Source organism: Agelaius phoeniceus, chromosome 1, assembly GCF_051311805.1.
Source record: "Agelaius phoeniceus isolate bAgePho1 chromosome 1, bAgePho1.hap1, whole genome shotgun sequence".
Taxonomy (NCBI): domain Eukaryota; kingdom Metazoa; phylum Chordata; class Aves; order Passeriformes; family Icteridae; genus Agelaius; species Agelaius phoeniceus.
Window position 1 is genome coordinate 77,523,898 of NC_135265.1, and position 21,634 is coordinate 77,545,531.

Genomic DNA, 21,634 nt, shown 5'->3' on the forward strand with positions numbered 1-21,634 from the left:
AATCAATATCTTTTTAGTTGCATATAATGGCACTCTATTTCTTTATCCATTAGTAGAATAAAGGAGAAATCTAATATATGTCTAGATTAGTGATGAAACTTCTTCTGAAATAACCACGATTAAAAAAAACTTGCAATGTTTGTATTTCTTCTGCATTGTCTTCTATCTCCCAAAGTAATTTTCTTCAAGAGACATTATGGAACTCTACAATAATCTTGCTGGTTTTAGTCTTCATTTATTAAAGTAGCACATACTGTTACTCAGCAGCTCAACTTGAAAGAATGTGTTCATATCTCTGCACCTAGGTATGGATTTCTAATTTATAATATGGTTTTGCACATTATTACCAAGTCACAGACAGATTTAGCTTTATGAAAGTGATTACCACTTTCAAACTGTTGTATATAAGCTATGGTTATCTTCAAAATAACTCCAGGTCCACCTCTCTATTTTATAGATAAGGAAGGAAGAAATAAGGAATTACAGAGGTTTTCTCCAGATCCACAGAAAACTATGTCAGACCACATAACACATTCACTTCTTTTCCATCCCAACCTTACAACCAGGCTTCCTGTCACTGCTGCAGATAAAAATGTAAGGTTTTGAGAAGAAAAGTTCTTTAAGGTCTGGAATATAGCCCTGCTTACAGTTAGAAACAAACACTCACATACAAAATAAGCAAAGCCAGAGGGAGAATAGAGTGAAAAAGGAAAAAAAGGCAAGCCTAAGAATTTAACTTAGAAAGGAACATTTTCAGAAACAAATATTCAGCCTGTAAAATCAAGCCAAACAAGATTGAAAAACCTTAGCTTAATCAAGCGCTTTTCCACAAATGAAATTCAAACCAGAAGAAACTGCTTCATCCTCAGAAGATCAGATGGCAGATGATCCTCAGGCTGGAGCATCTCTTATAAAGCACATGGAGAAACTCCTGCTAACTCACAGCTTCTTGCAGAGAATGCTTCTGTTGAGCCTTGCTGTACAGATGAGATGTCAAGCTTTGCTGTTCCAGGTCAGATGGAGGAGGAAAGCACACTGGTGTACTTGGGAACCATCCCTGTTGTGAATTCAGGCTAGAATCGGTAATATCATGCCTACAATCTTCATTCTCTTCAAGAGATGCTGAGCTTTGGCTATGCTTCACCTCAGGGCAATGATGGATAATAAGCTTCCACTAAAAAAAATCAAGAACTGAATACTTTTAGATGAGAAAGTAAAAATAAGTATATAGAGCAAATATGATGATATACGCTCATGCCTGTACCAATAACACATATTAAACTTTACAAGCCGGTAACACTGTTTTTTATAACACACTATTTAAATTAATGAGATTTACTAACATAAATACCTAAAACCAACAAAATACCATTATTAAAATCAAGATACATTTCTGAACTCTTTTCCTAGTTTTCTTTCATCTCATTGGTGAAAGACATGTAGGTCCCAGCTGTGTTTATATTTGCAAGGTTTAAAAATATTTTTTTTCAAAAAATCAAGCTTTCTTCAGCCCACTGTTTAATCCGTAGCGCTGCTGAACATGAACAAATAAATTAATGAGTTAAGAGGCACCCAGTCACTATTCAAACACACTGACTATGCAAAACTGAGATGACAAGTATCAAGCTTTTTCTATTAGGTTAAAACTTAAAATCTGAGAGGACTCTTATTTCTCTAAGCATTAAATTGTACTGAATGTGCACACAAAGGTATCAGCAATGAGATGATGGAAGTTCTGAATGTGGTTTTTCCAGGATACATCATTGACAAATAACAAACATAAGTGACAACAATTACTAAGTTATCCTAACCAGATAAATGCTAATGGATAACTAATGACCAAATAGCTGAAAATACAGTTTATTATCGTTATTAAATATATAATATTTTTTAAAAAATTCAAGCATAGACAATCAACATAACCTTCAGATTAAGAGAATAAAATAATTCACTGAGAATATTTAAGAGGCTTCAAAATTCTAATTGAAATTGTGCATTCTTTTCTGTTTATTTATTTTCCCCCAAGGGCTCTGAAATAAAACTGAATAGTTATAATTAAATTGCAAACCCAATTCATATAATTTCTCTTCAATGTACCATACAGCAATATAGTAAATTGCTAGCATCTAGTATGCCACACCAAAACTTAAAAAATAACAGATTTAGGGGTGGGGGAAGAAGTAAAGTCAATTTCATGGTCTAATTGAACTCAAAAATGGATGATGTTATGTAAAGCATTTTGGAGGTAAGTCTGAATCTTAAAAAAAGATGTCTTGCAGGAATAATAAATACAGGAATAAATACAGAGAAAAATATGACAGGAAAAAAAGTATCCATAAGTGTAAAGGCTATGCTTACCAGCAAAGATATGCAAGTGCTGCTAAGGAAGAGGATCCCAAAGTGTGAATTCTAGTTAGTCTTAAGTCACCTTTGATGAAGACAACAGAACGGTGTTCTGTAACATTTCATTGGAAAAACAGGATTGAAATACTGCTTACAGAACAAACAGAAAAGCCATATTTCTTTAATCTAGAAGAAGGGAAGAACTTGATCCTGAGGAACTTAAACCAAGAGAAATTCCTAGCAGAAATATCTTTTATTCACTTTTCCAGATCAATGTGATAAACAGTTTTTTCATATTAAAAAGGGTTCCTTTCTAATCAGGAAGATCAACTGTCTAATCCCAAGAAACATCAGCATCCTGGAACTTGGATGATGATCACTGAAATTCTAGTGAATTGTTTTGCTGGTGTCACAAATGAATGCAGTTAAAAAGATATTTATCTGTTACAGACTTAGACATTTATGTCAGTGTTTAGGAAACTGAACAATCAGATTATTTCCATGCTTCAAAATACCTACTAGACTGATTTTCAACAGAAATACATGTTGACAGTGCATAGTTCCTATTCATTATCAATCATTATCAATATGTATTCGAAGCAACGATCCATTCCAAATGCATTTTAGATTCAGAAAATATATAATGCTCCTTTATGGACTCTGATGTGAAGAGTGTGATTTCAGTGATATCCTCATCTATTGGAGTCAGGACATTTGTCCATGTAGCATTATATTGGAGTCTGCAATAGCTGATTTGTGCTGTTCAAGAGGTAGATTTGGATGATGGATTATCTGGCCCACACACCAATTCTAAACAGTGGTTCTTCAGCTGAAAAATAAGGGGATAGCTCATGCACTGTTCCAGTAACAGAAAACAGTAGTACTAATTCTCATGAGTACTTGAAATTGCAATGTCTGGAGGAAAGGTGGGATACATCTCCCTGACCAGCCTGAGTTTCTGAATGTTACCAGCATATGATTGCCAAGTCTTCACAATAAAGACACCTTGGGCAACATATTCTAACTGTGCTCCCTGCCCAAGTATGGATGAATGGGAGATGAGCCTGTGACTGGAAGAAATTCCATGAAAGGACATACTTTCTATCCACTGTTCAGGTCTTTTTTTCCAGTGTATAGACTTATGCATGGATTCACATCTCTAGGGAGCAAACATCTAACAAGATAATGTCTACATAGTACCAGATTTGAACATCAACTTCCTGCGCCAACAGGTGATGAGAATGGATACTCTCATACCAACAAGAAACAAAAGGGTGCTTTTTCAGTATATGGTGGCTGTTGTATAAAGAGGAGATGAGTCTGATCAAAATCCTTGCTGCTGTGGACTTTGATAGTGCTCTTAGGAGTTCTATTTGCTGACCATGCTAGGTGCTGGAGAACAGAGAATTCCTGTGGTTTTGTTCATGCAATTAGCTGTTTGGAGGAAAAAAAAAAAAAAAAAAAAGAGTCATCCTTTACCAGTCAGTCACCAAGACATGGATCTGACAGTTAGGAATCAGAGCCTTTACCAGTGTATCAATTTATTCAGGCATTTTTCACATCCTGCAGCAAAACTCTGCTATCAGGTTATAAGTGTCCCTGCTGGTCAGCCAGCCTGACAAAATAGGAAAAGGCCATCTCCACCTCTTCTCATAATGGGCAAATCCCATGTTAACCAAATTGCTATCTGCAGGCTGACTGCCTTTTCCTTTGTATCTCATAGATTCTTATTTCCTCTTGAATCCATGAGCTGCTGTCACCATCTCAGCAATTTCGTTTCTGCATTCTCCCTTTTATTGTCATACACGGCTTTAGCTCATGTCCTTTCTCATTCCTTAGCAACAGACTTCATAATAAAATTGAATCAAGATCACACCACTGTGTTGTGCCAAATGAGGTCTGAAGTGACAGGCTGAAGGTTACAGCTTGCTGTCACTGCAACTGGGAATGTCATTGAACACCTGCTCATTAAATACATTCAGTGCCATGTGAAAACCAAAGGCCAGAAGCAAGAATGGATAATGATCCTGGGCTATTGTGAATCTAAGCCATTTAGAGTACAAAGAACTGGTAAAGACTGGGAAAAAATCTTCAGTTTGAGAAATGAGAATCAGCCTTTTTTTTTTCTTGAACAAGAGGATTATCCCCACCAAGTCAGTATGCTTCAACTGAATTTTTCAGAACATGTGGTTCAGGTTGGTCAAATCTGAAATTATTCTGTAATAACAGAAAGTAACTAACATAAGACTTAAAACACTGTTATGGACTGCTCTTTGGAAAAAAGCCCATCCCCACTTATCTTAAGATTTAGTTCTGAAATCCTAATTTATCCGTGAATTAGAGAACTCCAGATCTAATTATAGAGGAAGAAAATCTCAAAGAAAATAATGCTATTCTATAAAAAATATTGATAAAATTAATAGTAATATAGTTTAAATTATTCACATTTCCCAAAAACTGCATCTTTTTAGTGTTATAGTCATTCCTCTGCTCTCCAGACCCTAAGGCTGTCTTCAGTCTGGAAGACTGAAGTCTGGACTAAAACACAGTATTTCTTTCATCTTTTCCTGGGAAGTTAAAGTTTATTTATCATATTGATGGTTTCTTCCTCCTCACTCTGGATCTATTTGGAGTAATTTTATGTATTTCCTGATACATTTTACACCTTGTTTTCTTCACTGTTGGCAAGTCTGTGTTGCACTGAAATTTTGCAGTGTCTCCGTTTGTGTACGCAATCCTCACAGCAATTGAAACTGGGGAAGTTTGGTGATGTGTAGAGAAAAAGTACTTGGGAAACTGTTTTGCTTGTCTGGCCCAGTATGAATTTTGTTGCATTCTCAGTAAGTTGGAGTGGGTAGCCTGTGTGTGAACTCAAAAAAGCTTCATGAGATGAGCTGTTTCTAGAAGCCACTCCTAACAGGAAGCTGTTTGTAAGAGATACAGTTTAGCCCAATGTACAGTTCTGATGAGAAAAACAATACAAAAAAAAAAACCTAGAGTATCTGTTCTACAAAATGACCAGAAAGGCAGAGTCTACCCAAACTGTGAGGATAGATCAAACTGACAAGAAAAAAATATGATAGCAATAATTGCTATAAGTCTCCAGGGCTCAATAAGGAAACTGCTCAGAGATTTAGAACTGACTTATGAAGATAGAAGTTAAAACATTTATCATAGCAAATTTCATTTAGTTTGACAGTCAGAAGCAAATATGAAATGTGGAAATGTTAAGAGATAGAACATAATATACTGTCTTCACTTTCCAGGAGAGTATGCCCAGGAATTCAGTTTTTCTTGGTTTTAGTGATAGGGACACAGAGGTACATTTTTTAATAACACTTCAAAGTTTAAGAATCTTTGCATTTAATAATAATTGCAGCTTTAGTTGTATGAAATGTTGGACAAAGCATATGTATTGTCTTCAGGCTGTTCAAATGAGAAATTGATTTAGAGGATGAGATATACTCTTCACATGTTACAAAGTTTCCATATTAAGACGGTGTGTTACATTAAAATCAGGAAAAATACATAAACATGTAATTTTAGTAAAGGACTTAAACAGAATTTATAAAACCTGTTTTACTGAATAAAAGGTTTAATTTGATTCATGATGTGATTAATAAAGCAAATTTATTTGTGAATTAAACGCCTGTAAATATCATGCTGACTAAAGTTTCTTTGAAAAGCTTGGTAAAAGATCCATTTATATGAAACAAAAAACCCCAAAATAAAAAATCCAGCCACATAAAAAGTGATACTTATATGATGTTGTAATTTAAAAGGTAATCTAAAACCAAGGCAAAATACAAAACAAGAACAATAATAAAGGGGTATGAGAATGTTAGAAATTAAAGAAGAGAGGGAAAAAACAATCACTGGAAAAATTAATAAACAATTAGAAAAAAAAAAGTGTGCTCTCATCTATATATATAAAAACAATTGCTGGGGAAACAGAGAAGGAAATCCAGGTGTAACTGAGATGCAGTAGATGTAGGCTTTGAAACCATCTTTTTTACTGGGAAACTAAAACGCTAAGGGGTTACAAAACAGATTCCAATAAATTATTTTAACATTAGAAAAATAAGAAAAGACAGAAAGGTGAGAGTGGGGCAAATACTGAAATTAATCTGAGAGAGAATAATGCAAGAGCTGGTTCTGCAGTGGAGCGAAAGAAGCATATTGAAGTTTGATATATAATCAGTGGGAGAATTCTGGGAATGATACATCCTTATACATTTATGTAAAATATGTACATTTTGAGAACATAGCAGTGACATCACCATAAATAGTAGATACTTAGACTGAACTATTAATGACCTTAGAACAAGGGAACACGTGTGAATAAATTTGCCTATGGCTCTATTAATTCCCCTGTCAGGAGACCTGAAATATTGTGTTCAGTTTAGGTACCTAACATTCAAAAGAGATATGGGCAGTCTGGAGAGGGTCCAGAGAAGGGCATTAGAGATAATCAAATGTCTGGGAAACATGCCTTATAAGGAAAGACTGTGAGAACCTGATTTGTACAACCTGGAAAAAGAAGGTTTAAGAAATCCTTCATAGCATGTTCCGGTGTTCAAAGGGTAGCTACAGAAGAGATGGAGACTCCCTTTTGACAAGAAGTCACAGGTACAAGTTACTCCTGGTATGATTCCAGTAGATAAAAAAGGAAATTTTTTTCAAAATGAGACAATGATCCATTGGAATAATCTTCCCAGGGAAGTGGTGGATTCCTCAATGAAGAACATTGGGAGATTCAGCTGGGCCATCTTGTCTGGATCATGCTCTTGCCAAGAAAGGTTGGACCACATGATCCCTGAAGTCCCCTTCCAGCTGATATTCTATGATTCTAAGATAATACAGTCCTATTCACACTTAAACAAACAAAAATAAAATCTACTTATATTTCTTGGCAGGATAATTCATTACACTGGATAATATTGTACACCAGTTAACATTTTAAAATGTCAAGTACATCTGTTTAATTGCCTTAGTACCTTTGCAGATAGGAATATATAATTTTGACCTTCTGAATGGTCACATTAATGGTTAAGACAAATCTACATATATCAAGTAACCTAGAATATTTGTTGCAAAGTTCAAAATACTTTGAATCAATTCATGCAAGATTAGATAAGAACGTGCAAAGGGCAGAAGGAAGACACAGAACTGCATATTCAGCTAAATGTTGATTACCATAGATATAGAAGTTTCCACCTGAATTTGAAATCACAAAAACAGCATTTATCTGTTGTGTCAAAAGTCTATATGCAAGCATAAACCCAAATTTAAGCTGAAACCAATACTGTTATAAAGAAATATGTGTCAGTAATCTAGACAGAATAGAGAATAAAAAAAGTTGTCTCTCACATTAATTGCATATTTATGTCATGAAGGTAAAGAAGTTTTGGTTATTAATTATTGTATTGGACAATGTTTTACCTACATTATAGATTTGATGACCATAGTTACAGTAACAGACAATATCTAGAAAATTACAAAACAATATAAAAAGTATTCCTTTAGGCATCAATAGACATGAAGTACAGTATTATTTCAAAATTCAAAATGCTGTCAGAAATAACCTGAGAGTTGACATATGAAAACTCTATCCTGGGAATAGAAAAATTCAATTTAAACAATTTGCTGTACAACAGAAGACAGTTCCAGCAGGAAAATATTTTTTTTAGATAATTGTTATGTCAAGTGATATGGAATGGGACATTTAAAATTTTATCATTAAAATTTATGGGGAAAAAAATCTTTTTGTAAATACTATTCCCCAAACATGGAAGTGCTCTTTCATTAAAAAAAAAAAAAAACAAAGGCAAAAAAAAAAAAGCAAATTTTTTTACAATAAGCAGACTTCTGGGAAAAAATAAGTGGAAAATTAATGCTGATTTATAAAGTGAATTACCAAACGACACTATTAATAAAAGAAGCTAACAACACTTATTCGTATTGATGTGGATAAAAAAAAAAATCTTGGAAGATGTAATCTCTGTGAAATTACTTTGACCTCCAATGCTTTTAGCTAATCTACATGGACAGACTAATTTTAGAAACATGGACTTAGTAATAGAAGAGCATAAAATCTAACTTTACGACTACAATTCTAATCTTGAGTAACTAACTACACACTTGTGGTAGGTTGACCTTAGCTGGAGGCCAGGTGCCAACCAAGCAGCTCAATCACTCCCCCTTCTCAGCTGGACAGGGGAGAGAAACTAAAATGAAAAAGTCTCCTAGTCTCTGATAAGGCAGTTTATCAAAGAACAAGCAAAGAAAAAATGCAAAAATTTTGTGTTCCACTTCCCACCAGGAAATGATGTCCAGCCACTGGCTGGCTGGAAAGCAGGGTTCCAGCAAGCATAGTGTTTGCTTGGGAAGGCAAACATTGTAAATAGCAAATGCCCTCTTTTCCTCAACATTTTACATCTGAGTTGATGTCATGGGGTATGGAATATCTATTTCATTAATCTGGGACAACTGGCCTGGTTCTGTCCCCTGCCAGGATCTTGTTCACCTCCAGACTACTAATTGGGATGGGGAGGAGGGGGTAGGGTGGGTGTGAAGGTTGAAGCTACTTTTTCACTCAACCTCGAGCCATTTCCTGGACTGCAAGCAGAAGGATTCTAACAATGGGAGAAAAGTTCCTGAAATTAAGCTTCTTACAATAAGAAGCAGTTATTTGGAAAACCTACAAAAGACCTCAGAAGGATTTTTCCCTGGATTCCATGTAATTTTTTGGTCTCAGGATCTAGCTAGAAGCTTTTAAATGCTCTGGATCTCACACAGTTTGAAGAGTTATTCTGGGCTGCATGACTTTATCCAAACTCTTAACACACAAGCACATTTCTAGGTGCTGCTTAAACTTGAAGAAAGGCTGTATTCACTTAATTATGAAAAGTTCTATGTAAAGAGGGTCATTACATTTGCTAAGAAGTGTTCCTTCTGGTAGAATCAGTTAGCCATCTAATACACCAGCACTATTTTTACTGAAAGTATGATTTTTCTACAAAAAGGTAACACTGTTGCTATCAGATACAGAAAGCTCTATAAGAAAAGGAGAAGAAATGTTTCCAGAACAAGATCATTGTGGATGTTGCCGTAGATGAGATAGAACCATTTTATTAAATGACATTGCTGTAACATTTAAACCTTCCGATCAAAGTTATTCCTACTATGTTTCCAGTGTTTAAACTCTGGAGTATTATAAACACTATATTGTCACAGCACACATTGCAGTCAAGACACCCACAATACTCAGAGTATCCCCATAGAGAGTAACACCATACAACTCCAGAAGGCTCCAAGTACCAGCTCTCCTTGTTCCTTAACCCACCCAAACTTTTATATCCTCTATCTACATGCCTTACACCTGTGTGCCTTCTGTTCTTTTTTGTGATTGGTCAGTGTACCTGGTCACTCCATGTCTCATTGCTTTCAATGCTGCTCACCTGCTTTTCACAGCTGTAGCCCATGAGGGATGAGGCTCAGCCACAGGCCCACTCCTAATTACCACAAACTGTGTACCTACACTACATTTATTGAAATTTGTAATCTAATCTGTCTCATGAGGGTTCTGATTTTAGCTCAAGCAACTGCAGCATATGCAAAACTTGAAAGGACAAGCATAATTTTCAAGAAATTTGGAGTAGGTAATAATTTTGTATTTTCTTTGTAGTGTTTATTAATGATTATAACTTAGCATATCAAAGACCTTAGTAGAATTATTTTACATAGTATCAAATGGACTACTCAATAAATATTAATCACACACTACAATTCCTATGCTAAATGGGACCATAAATATTGTTTCAGCTGAGTAGTAAAGCAGAGTCAATGATACTGGTCATTGTATTGACCTTATTTCATTGCATCTCATGTTCAATCTGTTGACCATGTTACCACAGCCATTGAAAAACTATGGTTTAGATTTTTTTCTTTTCATTTTTAATACTATTTATTGTAATTTCAGCATCATAAATTTAGTTTAGTCTCTGAATTCCATTAACATACTGTTTATTCTCACTAGTGAATGACCAAAATATTAAATTAAGTATTTAATAGTCTCAAACTGAACAGATCTCCTTCAAAAAATCAACAATCCCTTGAAGATCTTTCTCAAGAAAAAGTAGCTTTCAGAAGTATTTCTTGTTCCTACTATATATACAGATTTTTTTGTTCCTATTATATATACAAATTCATATATTTTAATAAAAATAGCGAACTCTTTTAATTAAAAACAAATATATTTACAATTCATTTATAGAAGAATGATTGCAGAAACTTAATGATTAATTTATTTTGATTATAAATATATTTTAACTGTCATTTTGCACAATTTCAGGTATTTCAAGAGATTGGATATTAAGAACAAGGAAGTAAAGTACTAAGCAACTGTATTTACTTGCCTGGTCATAGTAGCTCTCCATAGGCATCTCTCACCTGAATTCTTTTATTTATTTTCTTGATATCTTTATTTTAGATTATTAGGGATTATACTAAGCAATTTTTCCCTCTTCATTAAGCCTTCTGTATTCAAGTAGTTATGTGAGATTCCTTTTATTCCTGAAAGGTTCTGAAAGTAATTTTCCCGATTTTATCAAATCATTCTGTTGTTAAAGTCAACAGTGTCAACTGTCAATAGCAATTGAAATATAGTTAACAGAAAGCAGCCCTTTTTTCCCTTTTTTTCTTCCTAAATATCACTTTTATCTATCAGGCCACTATATCTTACTAACTCCCTTAAGCCTTTTAGATGTCACTCTGCTCTTTTGTTTTCCTTCCAACATCTGTATGTGCCACACTGGAGAATTACTTTGATGTGCCTGATATTTTCCCATATTTCATGTAAAGCTGCAAAGCAACTACTTAAGAAGGAAAAAACCTAAGGAGTTCTTGTTTGTTTCTTTTAGAGACGCTCAGAGTATCCTACCCATTGCTCTGCAATCTCCTCTGTTGATGTATCAGAAAGCCAAGTCCTGCCTAGGGCTGGTTCTGTGATCCCAGCAGTACAACATGTAGGCCTTACTTCCTAGAATTATAAATTGCATGAATGATTTTATGGTGGTAACTCAACTCTGATAAGATCTTTTTTTCCTGAAACTGAATCTCCTTACACTGCTATATTATGTAAGTTCAGAGCTTCTTGAGCCTAAAGAATTCCAGTCTTCAACAAAAATAAGGTGTTTTGAATTTACTAGTAACTTTCTTAGTCCTACAGTCTACCCAACATAAGGGAGGCTCATTTCCTTTTTTGGATCATAAAGGAATCATTCTGAATAATCTCATATATACTTTTCCTTAGTGTGAAATATAAGGAGCCATATACCATCAGGCATAAAATATCAGGCAGCAACAAGGGCAGGTGGGTTCTGGGAGAGATGAGGAGTTAAGCATGGCAAGGCAGGCAGAGGCAGTTGTCACACTGACAATTTATGATCTTTCAGCTAATGAAAAACAAAGGCCTGAAGCAACTATCTCAATTTCTTTGCCTGCAAATTGCACTACTGTGTAATTTTTGGGTTTAGAATATAATAAGGAAAGGAGGCAGAATTTTAGTTCCAGAAGGATGGAGTGATTAAAATGTAAAACACAACAGTTTCAAGCAGAAGTAGGTTTAAAACTTTCCATTCAGTAAAACTGAAATACTTTTGTCTTATAGTGTAACCCATCATGTTCTTTTTAGGAGGAATCTAAACTAAATATTTTAAGTGAGATTCATATTCTGAATAAAGCCACTGTTTTGTCTTAGCTTCAACTGTGTTTTTTATCTTAGAATATATGTGTTGTTCACATAGAAATTAACAGTACAAGGATTATTTATGTGGTCTATTTTTTTCTTCTAGCACAATCTCTGCTTGTATATATCCTCTTTTCTTCACTTGCATAACAATTGTACTTTTATTGTTTCCAAAATATTTATATTCCATCTCAGAATGTGGAATCTGTCTTTAGATTTTTGTTTTGTTTAGGGTTTATTACATTACCCTATTTCAATTTATCCAGAAACAAGTCAAAAAACCCCTTTCAACAAACTCTCCTTGCTCCTTCATTTTGTCTAGAGGGGGGCTGGATGGCTGTGTGAACTAGAATTTTCAATCCAAACCTTTATTTAAATTCTGTCAGCTCTTCCCTAGACATTTGCATATATGCATTGACACTGTGGCAAAAGAAAACACACTGAATCAATCTACCAAAATCATTTTACAGTTCTTGTGCATTCACTGTGTACTTCAAAGTTCCGAGCAGAAAATTCCATTAGAAGGGAAGAAAACAGTCAAATACATTTGAACTTTCTCTGGAGTATCCATGTCAGTTTGCATGCTACTCTTTTCCTCTGGTTAAACTGTTTTTCCCTCTGACATTCCACTCCCTTACTTTTCACCAGTGATTTAATGATGGAGCTGTTCTCATAGTCAGATTCATTACTGGTGTGATATGTCACAGTCTGGTGTGCTAACTAAACATGCATTTTTAATCTCATTCTGCTGACATAAGTAAAAACATGGGACAAGATCATTGGCATTACCCAGTAGAATTTTTGTTCATACATACATATATGCATATATACACACACACACACACTTATGTACTGTCTTATGTTAAGAGTTCACATGGCAGAAATCCTTCATGCTATTTCACACCAAGATATTCTAGTGCCTTCTTGTATTAATATTTCCTTGTGTTGTATGTAAATGTTTTACACAGACTAAGGTTTCATTCTTGCAGAGGACACTGAGGGGAGACCTCATTGTTGTCACAGCTTCCTTATGAGGGGAAGCAGAGGGGTGAGTGCTGTTCTCTCTGACCACCTGTGATAAGAACGGCATGAAACTGTCAGGTATGGTCTAGGTGGAATACTAGGAAAAAGTTCTTCACTCAGAGGGTGCTCAAACACATGAAATGGGCTCCCCAGGGAAGTGATCACGGCACCAAACATGACAGAGTTCAAATGTTTGGACAATGCTCTCAGGCGCATGGTGTGATTCTTAGGGAGATGCAGGGCCACAAGTTGGGCTCAATGATCCTCGTGGGTCCTTCTAAATCAGGATAAAACTTGATGAATCTTACTCTCTTCATAACCTAATCATATTAATGACCTAGACCTATGATGTGGTACACAAGAACACAGATGTTTTCCTCCTTAATACACATCTCAGGGTCCCAGTGTGGAGTCAATATTATTGTTATTCCTCTCTAAGTGTTATAATGCTCAGTGTTATGCCACTTGTACTGTTATAAACATTCAGGCTCCTTAGTTCTTCCTCACTGATACTATTATTTCCCTTCTTCCTTAAAACTTCTTACCTTTGTGCCTGCAGGTATCTTTAGCCCATTTCTACTTTTCCTACTGTGATTATTTTAAACAGAAAATACATTTCCCAAGGAGTAAATTTAAAAAAAAAAACACATTTAGTAAGAGCTTTCCCTATTATTTTCCATTTAAGTACAAACTCTTGTTGTCTCATATAAGCAGTTCTTCAAACTGGCATTCACACAGCAATTGAGTAAGTAATAATTCCTCACTTTAATCCAGTACATTTCATTTGACACTATACCAGATGTTTTATAAATTATGGGATTGCATGTGTTTAATGTATCTTGGTCAAAACCAGAAGAAGCAGCAGAAGAGGAGAATCTGAAATTATGTCTCTGGTATATTTGATTTGTACCATTTCTTTCCAAATCCTTTCAAATTTGAGGTTGAATTTATATGCTTCAGCCAATCCAGTAACATCCTAACAGTGCAGAATTGTGGTATAAAATCTATAATGCCATATCCTACTTCAATGTGAATAATCCTGTATTATACACTAAACACAAGATTAAAAGAAAAGCACCTTAAAGCATTAATTCCCCCTTTCTAATGGAAAAAGAAATAAATATTTTCCATTTTAGTTGTTCCAAGCTTTTAAAATAGTCCTCTGTATGAATTTTGTTATCCTTTGATGCTTTGTCCCTTTTAGTACGTTAGTGTTGCATAATTGGCCAAAGGAAGCATAAAAGTGAGTCACTGACTGAAAAAATTTCTGCAGGTAATGCAGTTCAATTTCTTTCCATGTTATCATTATTGTCAGTATTAATCTATGCCAGCAAAATGCATAAGATTCATTTTCTTATTTTCACTTCAGGAGGCAGTGAAGAGATATTGAATATTCAGAATTTAACCTTTTATGTAATCCATTTCAGCTTAATGCACCAACAAACAAAACTGATATTGATGCACTTAATCACTGCCAGTGCTATTTTTACCTAGTTTTCATGTATTAACTTTTTGAAAAAAGTTGTTGATTCTTACAGTTGGAGTTCACTCTTTCCTTCAAGAGCAGCTCTACAGTCACCAAAAAATACAATAAAAATGGTGAAGTTGTATGTAGGCAAGTTTGACCTGTAGGTAAACTGATGTTTTTGCATTAATTGATTTTTGGTGAGGAGGGAAGGAGCCAGCCACGGAGGTGATGTTCTAAGAGAAACTGCTAAGAGCTTCCTTCGTGCCTGGTAAAGCCAATAGCTGACTGGCTCAAAGAATAGGCGTGCTGATAAACCAATTAAAGAGCTGAACACACCTCTGTGACATTCACATTTTAAAACGAAGAAGCCCAGGAAAGCTCTCTTGCTTTCTGATTCTGAAGAGAGAAGTTGCCCCCACCACCCTTCCCAGCCTGGTGGCCGGGTCGGGGAGGGGAGGCCGCAGGGCCCCAGCTGAGGCAGGGCCAGGCAGTGGCCATTAACATCTTGCCAACACTGAGCCCTGCCCTGCTGCCAGCCCAGGACAAATTGGGGTATGCTGGTCCCTGGGAGCAGCTCCAGGCTGGGCTGGGCCACAGTGAGGGCTGCTGAGATCCCAGCCACTTCTTCCACCTCTCCCAGTGTGGCCACTGTAAATATCTCTGGCTGCCCGGCAGGGATCACACAGCCATGCACAAGCCCGGGTGAGATATTAACTCTCTTACTGCACAGATGGGACTTGCAGACCTTCAATCCTCTCTCTTGTGAGAGAAAAGGACAGTGAAGACACGTAGAAGACAATATGAAGACACCAAGGTCAATAAAGAAGGAATCAAATCCGAGATGGGAGGAGAATGACGAGATGCCTTAGTCTTGGGCTGAAAATCTTTTGTAAGGCCATGGTGATGGACCATGACACAATGGAATATCCCTGTAATTAATGAAACAAAACCATGGGGGTGAGTTCAAACTGTAGACTTGAGCAAAGACACCTATGCTGAAGCATAGCAGATGTTGAAGTAGTTGTGATCCAAATGAGAAATTTGAACAGAGAGAGATAAGAGTGATGAAGACCCTTTGCCCTCAGAGAAGGAAGAAGATGACCTCTGTTCCCAGAGATGAAGATGATCTCAGAGATAGATGATGAGAAACCTTACTTATGGAAGCTCATCCTTAAAAGTCTACCCCATTAGCCAAAGATTGAGACCTTAAAAACTATTGTTGTGGGGAAGGCTGTAAGTCAAGATGTTCCATAGAGAACAGATATCCATCTCCTGGACAGCTGATTAGCCATTTCATTGAAGCCACAAGAGAACTGTTTCTTGTGGAGAAGTCTCCATGGAATTGCAAGAGAGACTCCTCTCCCTAAGTGAAATGAAAAAAGACTGCTCTAAAGGTGGTAAACTGAAAATCCCACGTTTTCTCTCTTTACCTTGTCAGTGAGAGAGAAAATAAGGTTTGGGGGAAGGAGAAGTGTTCTGAAGGTTTTATTCTGATTCTTACTATTCTTTCTTTTAGTTCTGTTAATGAAATTGTCTTAATACCCTTTAAAGTTTTGAGCCTGCTTTGCTCTTTTCCTAATCTGATCTCACAGCAGAAAATGAGTAAATATATTCAAGTGGATGCACTGGTGTTTAGCCATCAATAAACCCACTACAAAAATTGGTCCATTGAGTGGGAAAGCTCAGATTGGAAAACCAAAACCACTACAAATAATTGGTGTTTCTGCCCAGATACAAACTGAAACCACCACAACTGAAAACTCAAAGTAGAAAGAATGCCAAACCTTTATAAACTGCTCATTTTCCTTAGTGAAAATTTAAATATCCATATCACGCCCAAAATACTTCCATCAGTTTTCTCTGGGAAAAAATCCACATCACTTACATCACTCACACCTTCATATTAGTCCTGAAACAGATCATAAGGAAAACAAATGACTTTTGGCATTAATCTACTCTCTTTTGAGATCTGGACAGAGTAAGGATGCAGGTTAGCTTTCAGTCTGATGCTCAGTACAAACAAAATAATTTTCTGAATATAATTTTATGGACGTCACATTAGAAATAGTTTTTTAGACCTGACAATGTACAGGCACTTGATGTTAAAGAAATTTCTCTCTTTATTTTCAGCTCCAAATTAAGTTACTATAACTCTGTCTTCTCTAAATCTACACATTTTTCACTTATTTTGCCTCTCATCCCAGAGGCTGTATACCTAGATGAGGAAAAAAATCCATAAATAAACCTTGATGACTGCTGTTGACTAACATTCAACTCAATTCCTTCAGCTGTATTTTCTGCACTTGACACAAACTATCCTTCTCATCACACATTATGTTCAATATGTATATAATTTCTCAGAAAATCTTTTTACTTCCTTTTATTCTACTCTTCACTTGCGGTTGGATGCTGCCAACATGAATAGCTTTAGATTTTGAAATAGTTTTATTCTGTATTTGCTCCTTTACAGAACTTTGATGTATGTTACTTTGCAGTTTGTTCATTTTTTTAATACTTTCTGTGAGTGTTTATAACAGCTTACACCAGGTTCAAAAATCATTATTTGAACATATGTGTTCAGTAAAGCTACTGCCAATGCTCACATTTGCAGAAGACAGCTAGATATGGCTAATTATAACAATCTAGATTCTTACTTCTAGTAAACCTTTGACCAAGGACTCTATGCTAAAATTAATACTCATTCTTTTGAAGGTTTAGATTAGGCCAAGGGATACTTTAATGTATCTCTATACATTAAAATATATAAATCTTTTAAAGACTTAATAAAGAAGTCTATAAAATAAAATAGACTATATATTAAAATATATCTTCTATAAAATCTATAAAATATAAATTCTATAAAATATACACTATATTTTTCTCTCCTCCTGAGATTTACTTCTGAAAACTTTTCCAAAAACACTTCCAGAGACCTTGACAAGATTTTCTCTTTTTAAACCCATGTTGGCAGCTGATGATATCATTCCCAATTCTTCTTCAAATATCTGGTCTTAGTATCATATGGGTTGTAAGCCTTCTCTGATATTGAAGTCCTCACTCCATAATTAAAAAGAAAAACCTTTTGCATTTCACCTTTTTTTCCCCCAAATAGAACTCCAAGTAGGTTATAGATTAAAAAAAACCCCAAAGTTGCTGTATGGTACATTATATTAAAATCTTCAATAACTAAACTATATGCTTAAAATATTGCACATATTTTAATGCTAAAATGCTGACATAATAATTATAATTTAAATGTCAGTGAGTGGGACCCATTCACGTGGGAGGGAGGATGAGGTGGAAGCCATGAGTGATCCCAGCTCACCAGCACAAACCTGAAAGCTGTGAGCAGGGCAAGGCGACAGGCTGCGCTGCCTGTCCCAGACAAATTAAAACACTCAACTGAGTTCAGAGTCCACCTGGTGAATCTAGTCAGGAGATGGGGCCAGAAACATAATTGGAAACATGATTGGAAACTATTCATCCAGAGACAGAACTTGAGAAAGCACACCTCCAGCACGGTTCTGACAAGGAGGGACCATCTGGCCTGAAATGTGGTCCTGGACCCTCAGTCAGAATCCAAGGGACACTACTCAGGACAGTTAATATGGCATGGTGCACTCTGATTTCTGACACTTAACTAAGAGACTTTTTTAATTTTCTGTATCTATTTTTGGTATTGTGACCTAAATGTTCTACCATTCTGGGTTCAGTAAAGATTTACATTTAAGAAAAACTTAAACTTAATAAATCTTGGATGCTAGAACAAGATTTTGGAAATATAAATGCAAAAAGAAATAAAATACAGACATGCAAGTACAAAGGTTTCTCTTGATCTTATTCACCAAAGGTCTCTGAACTGGAAGTTTTCACGTAGCTTTCTAATACGTTCTCTGCTATTGAAGTTCTTAGCCAACAAATAGAATGTAAGGACATTAATTTATGCCAGTATCAAGCTGAGCATTTGTAATGCCATTTCAATTGTCTTTACAACTTGAACATTTTCTTCCCTCCACTAGAAATCTCCTGTTTCATCTTATGATTATAGTTTCTCTTTTAGTTGATTTTTTTTAACTCATCAGAGAATTATCCAAAATTTTATTCAAGTTATGCAACAACCATTATGACTGGTTTTTTGTGGTCTTAGCTTTTCATGTTCTTAAAATACATTCCTCTTGTAAGTTTTGTATCACTTGGGACTTTGCATGCAGTCTAGAAAGCCATTATAAAAGATTTGTATTTGGATTTTCTTGTTTGTTTTGTTATGTTCTGTTTTTTCCCCTCTTCCCACTCTCTCCACCTTCCTTTCCCCTAGAAAAAACAAAGGCATACTTTTGTATAAAAGAAGTAATTTGACATAGTTTTGAAACTTAGCATTTTGAAAATATCTACAAGTGGTATTTATTTAATTGATGTGATGGTTGTTTTATTTTTACTGCTGCTCATTTATATTCTTTTCCTGAGATCTATCTAAATAAAAATGTCACAATGGAAACAGTGTAGAAATTATTTCGATTACCAGCTCTTCAGATTACTGTAAATATCAGGAGGCAAGGATCAGAGGATCAAGTAGCTGTGTAGCTTTGTCTCTACACAGCTTCCAACCTATCCTGTCATCATTTCTAGATATGTTTAGATGTGAGTGAGGCATCTGGAAAGTATTTTTTTCTAAAAAGATGGTTTAATATTAGGCATATAATCTCTGCATATCTACTTTCCTAAACGAAGGCAGACTTTTCAAGGACTCTTAGATAGTTACCTCTCTCAGCTTCACAATTCTGTGCAAACACTGGGGAAAACAGGGAGACTTCTGTACTTAAGGATATGAAGGTACACTTCATGTGGGAGTGAGATTTTTAAGTACAGTATCTTAAAAATGTATTTAAGAAAGGAAGGGGGAATAAAAGCATACATCTGGCATACTCACACCATTACCAGAGTTCTGTGACCATCTAGGAGTCTTTCTCTTGCTAACTTACACCTATTCTCAACCTTGAATAATATTGGTCCAATAAAACCTTTTGTCATTAATTTAAATGAATAAGCTTTTTTTTGGTAAACTGTCACAAATATGAAGTCTTTGATATCATTGAAGAACTGTCATATAACATCTCTATCAAAAAAGAAACAAAGGGACATGGACAAATAAACTAAATTAAAAGTGTATTATTTAGTAATTAATGATGTACCACTGTATGAGTCAATTGCATCTCATCCAGAACCTATTATTTCTAACAATAAAATTCCATAAAATAGTTCAATTTCTGATGCTTTTTATGGACCTATGTTATCTTCCTAGGAAACTGATTCATTTCATGAAAAGAGTTTGCAGAATAATACACTCCTCTATGGCTTACAAGCACAAGGTTGGCTATATGTTTCACCTAATAACAAGTATTCTCAAGTCTTCACCTGCACATTAACTTTGCAACATAAATGCACATTTAACAGAAATGAACATTTTAAACTCCAGATCTAAGTGACAAGGCCCTGTGACTTAAGCACAACTGAATCTAAAACTTCTGCTAGGGAAGTTGTAGGAAAGTGCAAAGCCTCAAAAGAGTTTAAAAATCATATGGTTCTCTCAAAGGGAATATTTAAAATATATTTCCCCTTTGTGCTCTTTTCTCAGAAATGATACACCAGTGAGAGAGTGTGAGCTGGGAGGAACAACAAGATTTTGGCAGCAGAATGTCTTCATTCGTCACAAGTGTGCTCCTCGTTTAAGACTGCTTGCCACCAAGGGGATCCTCATGAACACATGGCAACACTTTAATTTCTTTATCACCTGGTGACCAAGCATACAGACAGTCTAACAGATGGATATTTACAAAGACAAGCCAGAAACGCAGCACCCACGTCAAGGTGAAGTATTTCATGTGGAGTCTGTATCCAGCTACATCAAATGCAGGCTTGTGGTAAATTACAGCCTCAACATGCTTAGGATTATTACAGACTAAAATTAGTTTAATTCCCAACAATTCTAATAATTTAGAACTCTAGGTTTTTTAACAGTTCCTAAGGAAGAGAGCAATTCACACACCTATCTAGTTGTCATAAGAGCCTTCTGCAGATATGGAGACTTTCTCATTTGAAAAGAAATTTAAGTGCAGAAAATCTAAGAGGCATAAGTAATTTGATGCCCATAAAAATATTGTGAGACTAACAGATGTAGCAAAACTCTATGTAAGATCCAACAAGAGGGAAAGATGAGTTTGTTTTAGCACAAAACATTGACTTACACTCATACTGTTACATCACCATCAACCACCAAAATAATTGAGTCCAAGTAGTCCGGCCTACAGCACTGAAACATATACCCTGTGGTCTAGTAAAAATTAAAAATTACAGTTATAACAAGTGACAAGAGCTATCCACTTCTGCTTATCCAGGTACCATCAAAATCCAAACATTCCTGAAATTTTGTCTATCTGATGATTGTACAACTAGACATATCCCTTCTTTCTCCATTCAGATCAATTTAACAAATTTCTCTTTCTCTTCTATTACAAATCTCTACTTATAACAGCGATGCCAGATATTTTATAATTATGCTGTGCTTATCAGGGTCCTAAATACCATAGCATGAAATCCACATTATTCTGACAGTTGCTCGATCTCACTTAAGAACATAGGTGTTCTCAGAATTTTGTGTTCTGTACAGCTGATGGCCTAACCTGTTTTTTCAGAATCACTAAGAATTTTTAAATATTATTTTATTTTGTGATTGATTTAGAATAGATTTAGAATTATAAAAAGCTCATGCTTCTGATAGGCAGTCCTAAGCATTGTCATTAAAAGATTAAATGCAATTAGACTGTCATGTAGTTCATAATGGAATCATAAAAATACATGATAAAAAGAGTGCCAGTCAGATTATATAGAGTGACATATAAATTAAACAAACTCTGTGATCATTTGAGCTCAAAAGAGTATTTGGTGGTTATGCTACTACACAGAATTTATGAAAATAAGTGACTGCAGCTATGCCAAAAAAAAACCTACATGTACATTATGAAACAAGCAGTTCACTGAAGCTAACCATGTCGTGA